The 17,598-nt window shown below is 39.3% G+C and overlaps 1 protein-coding gene across 8 annotated transcripts in view; it reads right to left on the reverse strand.

Moving 5' to 3' along the window:
* ate1 (arginyltransferase 1) overlaps positions 1-17,598 on the reverse strand; it is a 270,016-nt gene that overhangs the window by 195,497 nt on the left and 56,921 nt on the right. The window lies entirely within an intron of this gene.

The following is a 17,598-nucleotide window of genomic DNA, read 5'->3' on the forward strand; positions in this document are numbered from 1 at the left end:
TCCTTCCATCTACGAGAGGTGATGAACATGAAGCAAACAATCCATTTAGGTGGGATGTCTTCATTTGGTGCACCTTTGCTGATGGCTCTGAAGGTCAATCCTTGACAGGCAGGTTCTGCCACAAGTGCCACACATGAAGCTGTCAAGTGACGTGGGTTGTTGTTTTCAACATTAGCACCTGTTGCCAAGCTGCTGTAGCTACTGATCAGGAGGTGTCACCATTTCCCTCTTTCATTAGCTAGTGACTCCCACGTGCAATAGTCAATATTTAGGGCCCGCATGTCACACTTGAAGCAGAGCCTTATTGGTTGCCTGTCTCTGGCTACCTCACCATACAGGAAGTCACTGGGTTTGCGACCGTCTTCCATCCTGAGAGTGTGTCCTTTCCACCGAAGCTGCCTCTGTTTGACTAGTGTCAACACACTTGGGAGTTCTGCCTTTGCGAAGACTGCCACGTTCATGATTTTGTCCTGCTAGGATATACCCATAATGCCCATTACAGTAAAAAAAGAAAGAGCAAACCATTATAATAGAACTGATCAGTGGAGAAAATGTAGTATGTTCTACTTCTGCAATGTTTGACGTCTATCACTGACGTTTGTAGTGAAGTCAAATAGCTTTCTCACTATATCAAGCAGGAGAAATCAAATATTTAAACAGTACAACACTGGACTGACCCATACATTTCAAGACAGAAACTACAAGACTGATCCCAGTGTAGACATCACTGAGTGCATGTAGGGGACACAGAATCAAGGCTGCAATGTTGTGGTCCTATATCCAACATTTACCAGTATCTATCAAGGCTTCTACCAGAGGAGAAACATCTCAATTTCTGCTTAATTATCCCAGCGCCTAAAAATATGACTTGGGTGCAGAACTAATGAGTGTTTTTTTTTGAAGGGCGCAGGGTGAGAAATGGCTTAATTAACTTACAAAAAAGTCCCCCATTGTTCCGAAGGCACAACTTTTACAAAGCATATGTTTGAACTACGGTCATGAATATCCACATTCCCATTATGAAAATTTTCACAAGCCTTGGCTCTCGGTTAGGACAGCAACAGTACCTGACTTTCAATGACCCTGTGGCACTTTTTTACACCTTTGGCCTCTAAAGCATCTTGCAAAAGTAAACAAAATGTTTTGTCAGTGCTGAATCTATAAACTGAAAATGTTCTTGATAAGTGTGACGCCGCCATGACATTTCAACGGTAATATGCAAAATTACAATAAGGAGCAATCTAAATTTCTCAAACTAGAAAGGGTTCCTGCAATGATTTATGAGACATTGGAAATTTGAAATCTCACTTACTCTAACGTTAAATCCGCCAACAGCTCACTAAGAGTAATTATTCTTAAACCTTTTGTGTGGGCAGTGCAGTTTGTTTAGCACTTCAGAGATTAAAGGTAACAAAATGGCACTGGGTCCGTTAGAGTAAAGAACTTTCTTCAGTTTTAAACAGGTGACATTTTACACAAATAACTGTTTCATCAGTGTATTACAATAAATTGGGCTAGTATCAAAAATGAAGACAGGTCAAACTGCATTATGCAAATGACCATATGAGCAGATTGCCCCACATAGGTTAAAAAATGAATTCTCTCGTAGTTTAATTCAGCATGACTCTCCATTATCTGCCAATTTTAATTTTCTGCCAGCAAGTCCCCAGCATTAGAGTGGATGATTGCGGTTTTACTGTAGGTCATATTAAGAAATAATATTTCGTAGAAGTAACATGAAACAGCATGATCTCTAGTCCACAGAACTGATGAGATTGGAAAAAATTACAAATGCAAACTGTGCTTTATTTTGCAAGGACATCAAATCACAATATCGGTATGAAATTGATTGGGACCCTGTAATTTCAAAATGAATACAGAAGAACTAAAGTGGACTGTTCGATAATAAAGCCAAAAAATTCTTGTGGTATATCAGTTTGCACTGTATGTTGTATATTTTATATCTCAGATCTATGCAGAGATGACAATAGTTTCTGTGTGTGTTGGAACTTTATTCACAAGAGTTTTATACAAAGCTTTAAAATGTCTACTTCATGCTTCTAGCTTTAGCTTCCTTCCAGATCTTTCTGCAGCTTGTTTACTTTTCTGAATCCAGACCCAGGCTTAACTAATCAAGCACAGTGAGCATCAATAGTAAACAGACTCACATAGCCAAACACAGACCAATTGATTACAGAACAATTATTGTATAATCGTGTAACCCAGGGGTGTAACTCTAGGGCCTTCTTGTGATCTGAACTGGACGCTGTGCTCTTTGCATACATGTCACTTGCATTTTTCCAATCTTCTGTTAGACAAAACCAATGAACACTCTGTTGAGACAAGGTCAATGCAAAATCAGGAAGCTGGTGTATTTTGCATAATACATGACTGAACAGGATAGCCCTTTCAGATTTCAACATTTGTATATCACAGGTAGTATTATGGAAAGAGAACAAAAGCAGGCTGTACTACCTCAAATGTGCAGGATATAATGCTCACTTGTGTTTTCCTTTCTTATTGGTCAGCAGCTAGTTGTAACAATCAGCTGCCCATATCTTAATTTCGGGCACAGATTTGCTCCTTAGCCTTTCTTGGAACTGACTGATCATGAGTTATACTTTTTTTGCCACCCCTTGAGCACAGAAAGTGGGGCTTAGCTCTTGACTGGCCAAGGACTGGTCAGTAGAACTGCCAATTAAGCTTACTACCTCCTCTGAAGAGCAGGTTTTCATCAAACTAGCCTTGCAACTGACCGCTGCCAACTCAAATAGGGTCATCAAGCAATAATAGGTGTGGATCCTGCAGCTCTGAGATAACACACCTCCCCCACTGTCCCAACTTGTGAGCATGCAGCTACAACGATTTTGACAGATTACTCTATTTCTAAGTATAGCTGCATACTCCACTTTCACCCCTTTGGACTCTGTTTAATTTAAATACAATCACTTCAATATAACTTATTTCCAGATCTTTTCCAGGTCTGGGAGAATGGCAAGAAAAATAAAACCCCAAATATAATAGCGTGAATGGACACAGGAATTTGCTGGAACATTTCAGCATAATTGCCTTGTTTTGGAAGGAATTTTAAGACTTATGCAACATTTATTTAAACAACACTATCGCACTAAGAGGTTTATAAATTATCTGAAGGCGCAACTCTTTTAAACATCCATTTAAATTTATACTGGCACATCATTTATTTCCATAATTATGCACAGGAATTGAAAAAAGGTGAGGGGGGAAACCAAGGAATTACGGACCAGTTAGACTACCATCTGGTGTCCCGAAATTACTAAAACTAAGAAATGTGTTACTGAACACCTTGAAAATATTCAGCTGATCAGAATGAGTCAGCGTGGATTTGCATAGGGTAGGACATGCTTGAAAACCCTGACTGAATTTTTGGAAGTGGTGAATTTTTTTTCCTACTCATTCGTGGCATGTGGGATTCACTGGCTGAGCTAGCATTTATTGCCCATCCCTAGTTGCCTTTGAGAAAGTGGTGGTGGGCTGCCTTCTTGAACCGCTGCAGTCCATGTGATGTAGGTACACCCACAGTGCTGTTAGGGAGGAAGTTCCAGAATTTTGACCCAGCGACAGTGAAGGAATGGCAATATATTTCCAATGGCAATATATATCCCGATGGTGAGTGACTTGGAGGGGAACTTCCAGGTGATGGTGTTCCCATCTATCTGTTGCTCTTGTCCTTCTACATAGTAGTGGTCATGGGTTTGGAAGGTGCTGTCGAAGGAGCCTTGGTGAATTCTTGCAGTGCATCTTGTATATGGTACACACTGCTGCCACTGTGCGTCGGTGGTGGAGGGGGTGAATGTTTGTGGATGTGGTGCCAATCAAGCGGGCTGCTTTGCCGTGGATAGTGTCAAGCTTGAGTGCTGTGGGAGCTGCACTCATCCAGGCAAGTGGACAGTATTCTATCACACTCTTGACTTGTGCGTTAGTGTCCAATACAGTTTCTGGTCAATGGTAACCCCCAGGATGTCAATAGTGGGTAAAACTGTGGTAAATCGATTTCAATATAGGCAAATATAAAGTCTAAAAAGACTTGAGGTTCCTTGCATACGGATCATTAAAATGCCACGGATAGGTACAGAAAATAGTCAAAAAAGCCTTTGTATTTTATTCCTCTGAATATAAACAGGTAGAAGTCAAGCTCCAGCTATACAAAGCCCTAATTAGACCACACCTGGACCAGTTCTGGGCACCACATTTTTGGAAGCCATATCAGCCTTGGAGGGAGTGTAGCATAGATTTACTAAAACTGTACTTGTAGTCCCTGGGTGGGTGTATGGAGTTAGGTTACAGATCAGCCATGTTCTCACTAAATGGGAGAACATGCTCAAGAGGTTAAATGATCTGCTTCTGTTCCTATGATGAGGATGTTTTTGTCTAAATGCAACCTACTCACAAGAACTGCATGGTGTTGTCACTAAGGTGTGTAAGTGACTGCTCTCAATCATTAAGAGTCTGCGTTTTCTGAGTTAACTGGGGCCTCAGCTATTTACAGTCTACTTAATGACTTGGATGAAGCAACAGTCTATCATAGCCAAATTTGATGATGATACAAAGTAAGAAAGCAATCTTTGAGGAGGACACAAAGTCTGCAAAGGGATATAGATATGTTAAGAGTGGGCAAAAATTTGGCATATAGAGTGTAATGTGGGAAAATGTGAGATTGTCCACTTTGGCAGAAAGAATACAAAAGCAGAATATTATTTAAATGGAGAGAGACTACAGAATGCTGTGGTAGAGGAATCTGGATGGCCTTGTACATGAATCACAAAACGTTAGCATGCAGGTATAGTACAGCATGTAATTAGAAAGGCAAATTAAATGGTGGCCTTTATGGCAAGGGGCATGGAGTATAAAAGTAGGGAACTCTTGCTACGACTGTACAGGTCATAGCAAAACCACACCTACAGTACAATTTTAATCTCCTTATTTAAGCAGAGATATAATTGTATTTGAGGCAGTTCAGAGAAGGATCATTAGGTTTATTCCTGGGATGAAGGGGTGGTCTTCAGGAAAGGTTAAGCAAGTTGGGCCTGAAGTCATTGGTGTTTAGAAGAATGAAAGGTGATCTTTTGAAACATAAAGTTTTGAGGGGTCTTGGCAGGGTAGATGTGAGAGGGTGTTGCCCTTGTGGAGGAATCTAGAACTATGGGGCAGCATTTCAGAATAAGGGGGCTCACATTTAAGATGAAGATGAGGGGGAATTTCTTCTCAGTGGGTCATTAATCGTTGGAATTTTCTACCCTAGAGAACATTGGAGGTTGGGTTATTGAATATACTCAAGGCTGAATTAGACAGATTTTTGATCTACAAGGATATGGGGGACAGAAAGTGCAGTTGAGGCCACGAACAGATGAGCCATGATCTTATTGAATGGCGGAGCAGGTTCAAGGGCTGAACGGCCTACCCTTAATTGGGCTGATTTTCTTCCAATTATTTTAGATTGATACTTCATTGCATTTTTGACTGTCTTTCCTTATGATCAACTTTGGCAGGCCACTATAGTATTTTGTACCAAAAATATTAAATTCTGCAAACTCAAACAAGGTTTTGAGTATATAAAAATGAAATAATTGTTTAAGGGTAACTTTTTAAACAACTACAGTGCCTGAATTTCCTGGAACATCACTGCTATTTGGGCTTTTCAGCTCCCCATTCAAATCCATCTGTATTTATACATGATTTGTTAGAACATCGTTGTATCTGTGTGAGAAGATCAACAGCAAATTAGGGACTATGGGACCAAGACAGCACATGGTTTAGCCCACAGACCAACCATACCACAGTAGAAATAACTGGCAACGGATGACATAACTCAGATTGATGTACAACTTTTGAAATCAACTTAAAAAAAAATCAATTAAAAAATCTAAGCTATTAAAAAAGATTTAAAGCTATAAAAGGAAATCTGCATTATCTGTACACCACCTTTTCCACAGAATAAAGAAGGGCATAGAACTTGCCTTTTCTTCCTGCCATTCAGTACAAAGGTTGGTTTCCAATAGCTTTCTTGAATTCAGTTTTCCGGATGAGAGTTTACTGCTTTTTGTTTTCATCTGCATATTCATTGATCTTGTTTATTGTCTGTATCTCAATGTTGCATTTAATAAAAGGTTAATTGTTTACTTAAATTATGCTGTTCAGCTTTGTGCTCATCTCACAGTGCAGATGATTCCACAGAAATCTCTCTCCATATTCCTGATGCACCTCTGTTCTACTGGTGAGTGCTTTGGCTTGTGATGGTGGTGTGGGCAGTTCAAGTGCGAATCCAGGTGGGGATATTTATCGTCCAAGCCATGAGCTGATCTCTGACCTTTCGCCAATGACACCATGCTTTCCTCCAGGAAGCCACCATCCATTGACCCAGGAACATTCGGGCTGGGATCATCTAGGTATATGAGCATCTCTTCTACTAAATCAAAGGCAAACTCCTCCAACAAGGCAAATTGTATGTTGTCCAGTAGGGCACCACAATTTTTGTCACTTTATCAATGACATACTATAGGACACTCTCTGATCTGAACAGGCACTGGAAGTGTGCTTTAAGGACTCTGATCATCCTCCCTACAAATTATCGGCTCATCGTGTGTGTATGCATGTATAATTCCTGCGCTAGATTTTGGTGATGAGAAATGATGTCATCAGCAAGGTAGGCTTTGCTCCTCAGTATTCATTCACCTCCCTGTCCTTCCTCGTTGAATAAGTTAGAGTGGCGAAAGACAAAGATGCAAAATCCTCAGCCAATGCCAAGTCAGTCGTGCCACTGTTTTTCAGTCTAATTGGCTGCAGTAGGAATAATGGCACAAATGCAGCAAATTTCCATCACCGTTGAAGACAATGAAGAGCTGGGGGCGAGGACGACCTCTCATCAACTTTGGAGAGGCCAACGGTGACAAATGTGTCAAGAAGCTATTACATAACACAAAACTCTCATGGTGTAACTCTCTCATTCCATTTTTGACTGGAACGTTAGTTAACAATGTCGCATGCTGATAATGCACCATTATTATGGCACAAGTTTGCTGAAAGTTCAGGCCCATTAACCAGGCTCAGATTTAGGAATCTGCCTAAATTAATTCACTTACATTGGAACCCAGCTGGAGTATTTAGCTTTAAGATTTTAGAGGGCATCATTTCCAGCTGCCCAGTGTAAAGCCTCTGTCAAAGATATAAAGAGACGGCATTCAACAAAGTTGGACTCAAGATGGAGAGGTGGCCAGGTAAATGCTAGATTCTAATATAAATGTTGCTGAAATTGGAGAGGCTTCACTTTCTTTAAAAACAATAAACCACCAATGGTTGCAATCTTTCACAGCTTAGTGACTTAAACCTTTAAACAAGTTACCTTTATCTAGTGTAAGCAAAGGAACTTTATACTGCATATTAACCCTAAAAACTGTCACATCTAACATCTTGGAATCCATCATTTACCCAATAATCTAGTTAAGCAAATCCTGGCGCCAGTGGAGTTCAAGTCTGTCATTAAATCTGACGTCAGCATACACCCAGGAGTTTATAATCTGTACTCCTTACTTGGCAGTCAGTGTACATAACCTTTCAAGTCAGTGACTGTGCCAAAGATACTTCTAAAAAAATATTTCCCATGATTGCCTGATATCATTTCTCTGAATTTTGGTTGTGTCTGTATGAAGAAAAGCCTGCTTTCTTTTAAAAGGCACAGGAGTCACAAACACATTCCATCAAAGATGTGAGTATAACTCAACATCTGTTGCAAATAATTGCACTAATGACACAAGAGGTTACTGACCCATATACTGTAGAGGGGACAGAAAGATTACAGCATCAACATAAAATATGTCTCAGCTCACATTTCACGAATAATTTACTGCATCTCCTGCACTTTAGTTTCGCACAATAATTTCAAAGGAATCTTTGTATAGGTAGTTTTGGAAAAGGCATCATTATTGGAGTTTGATGCATGACTTAGCATATTGCTTGCCAAGTGGCTGCGGGACTTTGGAAAGTCTTGCAAAACCAGGCCTAGCACTGATACATTTGTAAGTCAGTGGCTAATGTGGTTTGGACTCTGTGTCATTACATTATTACAGGCACTCATGGATAGCCCACCCGGGACTTGGCTCACTTTGTTTTTTTGGCTAGTCTGTTCCCCAACTGTTTACAGTTGCTGTTCATTTACAATGGGTTTGCATACAGTGTATCAACATATACAGAAAACATGATACTGTATGTCAGGTAGCTTACATTTAAGAGTGAAAACATGAGGACTCGAAACGTCAACTCTTCTTCGCCGATGCTGCCAGACCTGCTGAGTTTTTCCAGGTAATTCTGTTTTTGTTTTACATTTAAGAGTAAGTTGGCATAACTCCAGCAGCTAGCTCTAGTAAAAGGAATAGATGTAGTTGGGGCATTTTGCTGCAGTTTTCCACAATTAAAGCTGTGTGTTACATTGGTACATAATAACTGATTTTCTTGAGTTGGTTGTCTTTATATTCAAAGTTGGGGGCCTGAACTATGTTAGGTTCATGGGGTTGATGTGTCTGTACTCCAACCAGCAATATGCAGGGTCCACTACTTCAATGGGATGTATCATCACTGTGCTGCAGTTAATGCACAGAACTAAGGAGATAGAAGTGGATTAATGTTTGGATATTCAAACATTATTGTCATGTGCTGAAAGAGAAGTCCAGTGGGAGGGGAAAAAATTGGCAAGACCACATTTAGTATGTAAATTCTCAATAAATAAAAAATAATCAATGAAAAGAAATGCATTTATGAAACAGCAGTCTCAACCTACAACAATTAAGATTTAAAACTGCACCAGCTCCCGTCTACACAAATTGTCCTTAAGTTCTAGCAGAATGTACAACACTGCACATGCCCAAATCTTTGAAAGAGCTATCAAATTTATCCCACTCCACTATTCTTTCGCCACAACTCTGCAAATGTAAAATATACAAGCATATCCAATTTCCTTTTGAAAATTATGACTCAATCTGCTTCCACCGCTCTTTCAGGCAGTACATCCTAGTTGATAACAACCTGCTGCATAAAACAAAAAATTGTCATTTCCCCCCGATTCTTTTGCCAATTATCTTAATCTGTGTCTGCTGGTTACTGATGCTTCCCAGTGGAAAGCTTCTCCTTAGTTACTCTTTCAAGACACTCTACTGTAAAAAGAACAATCCCACCGTCTCGAGTCTCCATTTAACTGTTGTCCCTAATTCCTGGTATAGTTTTAGTAAATCTTCTCTGCTTTTGTACTCTTTGTCTCTATTAATAAGGCCTGTATGCTTTTTAAACAGCTTTATCAACTTGTCCCACATTTCCAAAGATTCAAGCATGTGAAACCATATCTCTTTCTTTCTGCATCCTCATTAAAATTATATCATTTAGGTTATTGCTCCTCCTCATTCCTCTTCCCAAAATGCAACACTTCACACTCCTCTGTATTACATTTCATCTGTTATGTGTCTGCCCATTTCATCAGCCTGTCTATGTCCTCCTAAAGTCTGCTACCATCCTCCTCATTGTTTACCACATTTCTAAGTTGTGTCATCTGCAAACTTTACAACTATGCCCTGTATAACCAAGTCCAAGTCATTAATGTACATCAATAAAGCGGTGGTCCTAAATACTGAAACCTGGGGGACACCACTGTATATTTCTTAGGTGATTTGGTACTATTGCAAATATGGTGTAAAATCTCTCTGGAACCTGGGTCTACACCCATTTTGTATTGGTACATCTTATAAACAGGCTTCTGGTTCAGCGCCACTATAAACACATATACAATCCAACAGCATTCACATGATAACTATTTCCTAACAGCTTGTGGCGTTGAAACCTCAGCACATTTGACTCAGTATGGAAGTTTCAATTGGTAACATCATGGAATCTTACAGCACTGCAAGAGGTCATTCGGCCCATTGTGCCTGCACTGGCTCTTTGAAAAGAGCAACCAAATAGTCCCCCTCCCCTGCTCTTTCCCATTACTCTGCAATTTTTTTCCTTTGAACATGAAGAAAAGATAAGAGCTTTTAAAGGGACTAAAGATAAGGAAAATGTTTTTATTTTCTTCCCTTGATAATTGTACACTTGTTCATTTTGAATTCCACAAACAAATTTACTTCACTAACTACCATGTTATACAATGCACGTAATTAGGTTGGCATAAACTTCATAAGGCTGGCATCTAGATTTTTTTTACTTGTTCATGAGATGTGGGCGTCGCTGGCAACACCATCTCTAATTGCCCTTGAGAAGGTAGTGGTGTGCTGCCTTCTGAAACTGCTGCAGTCCATGTGTTGTTGGAACACATGCTAACAGAGTACCTGAAGGATTTCATTTTCCATCACAAGGAAAATTCATTCTATCATTTATATTATAGTTAGGAACTTAACAGGCACTTACTGTTATTTATTTACCACTAGTGTTACGAATACGAGGTTTATAAGATGTTTTGGGCTGTCCCTTTAATTCAAAGTAAAATGGAGGAATGTGATCTGCTTTCAGTTCGGCCCGACAACATGCCTACATGGCTTGGTTATCATGGGAACAAGAGAAATGTACATGCCTTATTTCACTCTGAAAACAAAGGCAAGAGTACCTGGGCTTACTGTGGACAGACTTTCGGTCTCTGAGGTTTTGGAGAGAGCAAGAGTGAGAGTGAGAGTGAGAGCAAGAGGTGAACAGTGGGGGGAAGACTGCTGGTCCTCTGCGAGCTACTAGGCAGAAGGCAGAGGGAAGACAGTCACTGGTCGAAGAGATGCATCCCATGACAATCTAAAGACTCTGGAATGTTTGCCCTGGTGAAGCCGGGAGGAGAAATCACCAGAGTGGGGCCTAACTACTTGTAGTTGGTTTGGAATTCTCTGAAAGCTAAGGGAAGAGTTTTTTGATGGTCACTCGACGTCACAACTTGGCGAACCAGGGAGGTGTGAACCTAATGGAAACTGGGAGTGACTGTGGATAGTTTCCTATAAAGACTGTAAGCGTGTAGACAGCATGCTGTGGTGCATATATGTGGCATGGGATTATTGGTTGCATAAAACATTAATAAGGGTTAACTTTTCTATTGTTTAGAGTATTAGTTGCCGACCAAGTAATGTTTAGTCACTTGCTACTTTTAGTTTGTTTGTACCAGTAAAAGTCTTAAAACTTGAAATCTTGCGCAATTCTTTTAAGTTAGTCACTGGGAATGCAAATCTCTTATTTGAAGTTTAATCGGTCTCTACAGGGATTGTAACAATAGTCAAGTGTAGACGACTGCTAAAACAGAGAATACTGCTTGAACTTTTCATAACTGAACCACATTCTTAGTCAGCCAAAAAATTTGAATGATTTTTTTTTCAATTAAACAGATATTAATTCAAAGCAAAACATTTTAATATCTTCAAGCAGACTATTAAAATAACCAAATTTAATTGAAGTAAATTATATATGCTCTGGATAACCTAATAACTTTTGTATACAAAATGTACAACTTTTTCCAACAGCTTCTGATGATTCGCTAGTTTGATTTCTCCAAACCTAAATAACACTGCAAATATTCATCACTGTTAAACTTCTTCAACACATCCTCTTCTAATTTAAGTCAGTTGCAGTGCTGATATATAGACACCAAAAAAACCTAAGCTGGTTGATGACAAGGAGAAATTTGCACAATTGCCTATTTCTACTTTTTTTGGTCAATTTGCAATTTTTCTGCTTGCCTACAAATGTGATAGTTGAATTGTTGTCAAAGCACCTTCACGCAGCTCAACAATTAGAAACATATTTCTAATTAGCGTTCCCTAAAACAGCAGGTTCAATAACCAAAAAAACCTGTCTGCTCTTAATTATAAGAATATACAAGCAAATTGTTTATCAAATATTATCATTACAGATTCTCGAAGCACATTTTAGCTGGCCCACTTCAAGACGATTCAAGGCCAAATAGTACTTAAACTTTATCCCATAGGGAATACAAGCTATATTTGGGAAATGTATTCTAGTAGGTAAATTGATTCTTTTGGATTTGGAACATTAGAAATAGCTCAGACTTACACCATTTCCAAATTTCTGTATGGAATACTATGCATCATATAAAACTTCTTTATTCAAAGATAAAATCTTCAAAAATAAAAGCAAGAATAGTATTAATCAAACATGCACAGGTGCTTTTAAGAGAGGTAACCATGACAATGACCTAACTCATTAACATAAGAAGTGGCTCAGTTCATAGCACCCTCGCCTTTGAATCAGAGGGTTGTGGGTTCATGTCCCACTCCCGGAAACCAAGAACCGTGATTGTACTCGAAAGAGTTGCAATCTGTGACTGTTGATAACTCAAAAGAGTTTCCAGGAAATGCACTGTTAGGGCATGTCATATTTGGTGTATTTAAAATTTGCTAAATTTATTCCAGTTTCCACATTTTAATTTTAATGATTTTACAATTATGCACAAGTCTGTTGCATGCAATCCTACTATAATTGATCTTCTTGTTAAAGCTAACATGTTGAATTGAATTTGGAGGAAAAGACAAACTGCTAGAAATCAAACAGAAGTACAACACTGGAGATGCACAGATCAGTGAACATCTGTAAAAAGAAAAGACAGGTTACCATTTTGAATAACTGAAGTCTTCTGAGTGGAAAAATGAAAGATAAGCAGGTACTTCAGTAGAGCTGGAAAATTAAGAGAAGGGTGACTAAGGATTGAAACAACAGATACTCCAGAGATGTCATGAATGAGTTGAATGACCTGAAACTTGTTCAAAAGGAAAGCAGGAAATTATGTGATATAAAAGATTATCTCAGTAATGAAATGAAAGGAAATTAAACAAAAGCAATGCACATTGTTAAGATGGTGAGAGATAAATCAAAGCAAAAGGCAACAAAATGAGAGAAATTGTAAAAACTAAAGAAACCAGCCAGTACAGAAAGACTGAAATGGAATAATGAAAATGTTGGAAATAAAGTGCCAAAAAGTCAATCTCCAAAGGAGAGAAAAAAAATCCAACACCAAAGGCACAGATCATTCCCAACCAGAAGTGTTCTGATGGGGTGCCTGCATCCAAAATATTAGCCTGTTACCCCCTCCCTTGATACCAGAGTCACCCCACATCACCAACATAACTTGTAAAGTATATAGAACATATGGCTATGATCTTAACTGACTAAAGTTAATACTCAGGTTTGGGAGGTGGGGGTGGGGGAAACCAGACCATTAAAGTGTCAAGCTACAGGAAAGTTGGAGCTTCGCTTGGAAATAGAACAGAGTGGTCAGCAAAGCAAATGCACCCTTGAAAGGAGGCATATGACACCAAATGGAAGAACGATAATTGAGAGTACAATTTTAAATTAAAACAGAACTGCAGGACCAACAGTCATAGTTACAAACTGGTAAATTCTAAGCCCAGAACTATGATTAGGAAGCACTTCTTCAAGCAAAAAAATGATTTAATACTTGGAATGGGTAACAGAAAGGAGGCAAATGGTCTGGAGTCCATAAAAGAGGTATTTAGATAGATGATGCTAGATCTATAGGTGACTACAGGAAATGGGCTAGATGGGCTAAATGGTTTCTTAATCTCATCCACTTTAACCTTGCAAAGTCAATTTACTTTGCTGTCAAAACTCCACTTGCCTCAGCTCAAACTGCAACTCCTTCCCTGACAATTTTGAAGTTGCACTTGTGCTTAACAATGTTAATAATAGGTTTGTGTAAGTCTGGTTGGGTTGGTGCTGTGACAAATGGGCATAAATAGCAGCTATCTTTAAATAACTAGCAAATAACGTTTTATTTAAATATTTCTTGAAGACCTAAATAATCTGCTCACCGACAAGAAAACTACTGGTGCTAATGGCACAGCTTCAAGGCATGCAGCAGGCTCAGCTGGCACTCAATGTCAGCAAAGACCAAATCCAGTTATCTGTCATGCAACAGGAACCAGTGCCAACTGGCAAACTAGAGGATGAATCTGTAGGGAGGGCCAATTTCTAATCAATAACAGAAAAGATTGTATAAGGCCCAGAAACCGAAGGCCTTCTACAAAATAAAAATACATTTTAGGAAACGGGCTTGAACACATTCCTTTCCAATAATCAATCTCCAACAGAAAGATAACTGAGCTTTGACACAGAATAAAATTGGTTAATTGCACAGAGTATTATAATTGTGAGGCTTATGAGATTATGTTTTAGACTGCATCTTTAAATTTGGGGTAAATTAAGGGGTCATGTTCTTCAGTCTGCCTGACAGCAAGCCTGGGTAGTTTGATTGTTAAGAGATCAAAGGAAAGCTCAGATTATTTTACTGAGGAAAAGGCTCATTATTTACGCTTGGAGGCAGTGGCAGCATTCTGAGTTCACAATGACTTGACTTTTAGTCTGCCAAAGTCCCAGGAAGGTGTTCAAGCTATCGGGTTGTAAACAGCTGTGCTGTAAACCGTCTATTTACTTCTAAGGTGAAAGGGTGTTGGGGTCATGCATAGAGAATCAGCATGTTTAAAAGGTTAACGTGTTGCTATGGGGATGTTGATAGGAGAAGCCATTTTTAGGTCAGGTTACAGGCTTCCCTACAAATCAATGAATGCCTCAGACAGACAGCTGTTCTTTGTGGTCAGCAGAGAGAAAAGGCTGCTTGGCTTTGTGAGCTGCTACAGTCGGATGTGGGAGGGAGACAATCTCTAGTCAAAGATGGACGAAGCATGCGTCTCTAAGGCTTCCAAGAGATCTGTCCTAGTATGGCCAGGAGGAAGTAGAATCATTGGAACAGGCTTTGCTGCTCGTGGTGGTTTTAAGAAACTCTCCTAAAACTGAAAAAAAGCGCCTGCAAAGTTATTACTCGGCAAAACAGGGATACGGAAACCTACTGGAAGCTAGGAGCAATTACGGGCTGTTTGCTATAAGGACAGTAATTCCATGGAGGGTGCAATGTCTAATAAGTATAAAAGGGGAACATTTCTCACTGCAGTTTAAAGTATAAATTGCCTACAAAGAAAGTGTTTAGTCAATCGTGCTTGTAGTCATTTGTTACAGTAAAAGGTTTAAAACTTGGAACATTGTTATGTCATTCTTTCAGCTTGTAACTGGAAGTTCAAATCTCTTTTTAAAAAGTTACTGGTCTCCACAAATATCGTAACAAGAGCCTCATACAGGCTTCATACCAGAAAGAAATGGGAGAATGCAAAACCACAGAGGTGTACTGTAAGATAAGAAACAATATAATAGACAAGTAGTTCAGAAAGTTAACTTTCTTGAACAAATTCATAAATGCTCTTGATGCAAAATCCAGATTGGCTCATTGGAGTTTTGGTTTAGGCCGCTTTACCTTGCTTCAAAACTTTGCATTGCTCTTTAAGGTTATTAAGGAGAAACACTTTTTAGGAACTAGTATTGCAAGAACCAGAGAAGAAAGTTGTAAAGCTTATGGGCTGTGCTGGGTATATGCTTATAATGGGCTTTTCCAAACAGCTGAACCAAAATCTCTCAACCAAGAAACCATCATCTTATTAGTTCATGCTGGGAAAGATTCAAGGCAATACTTAAATTTCAAAGTCAAGAGCATGCAATAAATGCCAAATGGTTAAGTTCATAAGAGTTAGGCCTCAGCAGGTTGTACCTAAAGACGTTACTGATGAAAAAGAAACAAAAATAATGTAAAGATTAGAAATACAAATAAAACTCTAGAAAGCCAGCAGAGAACCTACTTCCTGGAATCCTGCATTTGAAGAAGACTGGAGGCATTTCCAACAGCAAAAAGCATCAAAACTCAAAACATAAGAAAATTCAGTGAAAAGCAGCAGTGAATTTCCACTCTCTTAGCTTCTTAGAGAAAGATTTGAGGGCAGAATTAACTTACAGAAACAGGAGCCACTGCACGCTGTGATCCAAGAAGGCAGATGGCAGGACTTATGGAAGAGACAGTAATTACCTAGTTTGCATTTCCAACCTTGTGCCTGCAATAATTTCCTCAAGAGACCATCCAGCAGAAAACAGTGGGGAAACAAGAACACAACAGAGCATGAATTGTTTACAGCTTGAAGCTGTCCAGACCCACCAGAAGATTAACTGGAGGGGTGGCAAAGAAAGTCAGAAAGAATAGACTACCATCTCAAATCAGCAGCAGCAATAAAACTACCAAATAGGTAAGTAGCAGAAACTTGAATGTGTAATAAAGTATTATAGAATAAAGTATTATAGAACCTTGAATATAAAAATGTTGCCAACTTGAAAGAATGAGGCTCCAAATAGCAACAAAACACCCTTTATCAAGAAAAAAGAATGTATCAATAGCAAACTGGAGACTTCAGCATAATGAGGAGAAAGAGCTGAGTTTTATACCTGTTAAATTCTGGCAGAAGCTCTGGGAAAAACCAGAGGCATTATGCATTAGAACCAATAGGGGGTTCAGTGAATTAGAGGCACGAGAATGCAAGGCCCCACCTATGTGACAAAGAAACAAACTAGGTAGGGCAGAGGGCAATAGAGGTGGCCAGCTTGAACAGAAGGAAGCTTGAAGCCCCAAATGCATGACAAATAAAATGGCACAGAAGTTGCTGACCAGTATGGGACAGGCCAACTGCCCAAGAGTGTAATGAGGAGCCTTAGTCATTTGTAGTAAGGGTATCTAGGTAGACTGTAGAAAGGGAGTACAGCAGGATATCCATGACAGTGAAAGCAAAGACAAAGTGAGATCAGAACAGGAAACTGGCACATGACTATATATTTTTTAAAAATGAGGTATCCTGGAGATAATAAGGTCAGTGGAAGCAGAAAGTGATAGCCATATAGAGGACAATTAAGGAAGGTGCATTTGTTTAGCACCTTTGACAACTTCAGGGTATCTAAAAGCACCTTACAGCCAATTAAGTACTTGAAATGTAGTACCTGTTATAATCTAAGAAACATGGCAACCACACAGCAAGATCCCACAAACAGTAACATATTAAGACCATATAACCTATTTTTAAATGGTTGAGGAATAAATATTGGTTAGGAAGCCAGGAAAAATTCCTTTGCTCTTCTTTGAAAAGTCACCATAGCATTTTTTTTAACATTCACCTGGGAGGACAGACCGAACTTCCGGTTTTCTCTCAGTACTGCTCTGGAGTTTAGATTTTGTGCTCAAGTGCCTGGAGTGGGACTTGGACCCACAACCTTCTGACTCAGAGGCAAGAGTGCAACTGAGTTATAGCTAACATGGAAATGCCCATAAGGATTGTTTACAAGTGATAGGACATGCCCACTGTAATAATACAGATGCTGCAAACTTAATGATCAAATTCAGTATTGTTTTAACACACTAACCTACTACCCAGCATGATACACAGCTATGAAGTCCAGGAAGATCCCAAGCTCAATCTTTCATCTGCATCAGGTTAGCTGACTTTAACACCGCATAACTAATTAAGAGGCAGCATGGTCTATGTTACTAATGAATAACTCTTGTTCAGAAGCAAAAGTCAGAGAAGAGTCAGGCTCAGCTGCCCACTGATGCGCCAAGGCCTGTATATAAAGGCTACTTGGGCAAGATGAAACCACAAGCTGTGTGCATAAGGAGTAAGTTCAGAAGAAAGTTGTAGGAAAGGAAGGGCTACA

The sequence above is a fragment of the Cetorhinus maximus genome, chromosome 20 (assembly GCF_964194155.1).
Source record: "Cetorhinus maximus chromosome 20, sCetMax3.hap1.1, whole genome shotgun sequence".
NCBI classification, from domain to species: Eukaryota; Metazoa; Chordata; class Chondrichthyes; order Lamniformes; family Cetorhinidae; genus Cetorhinus; species Cetorhinus maximus.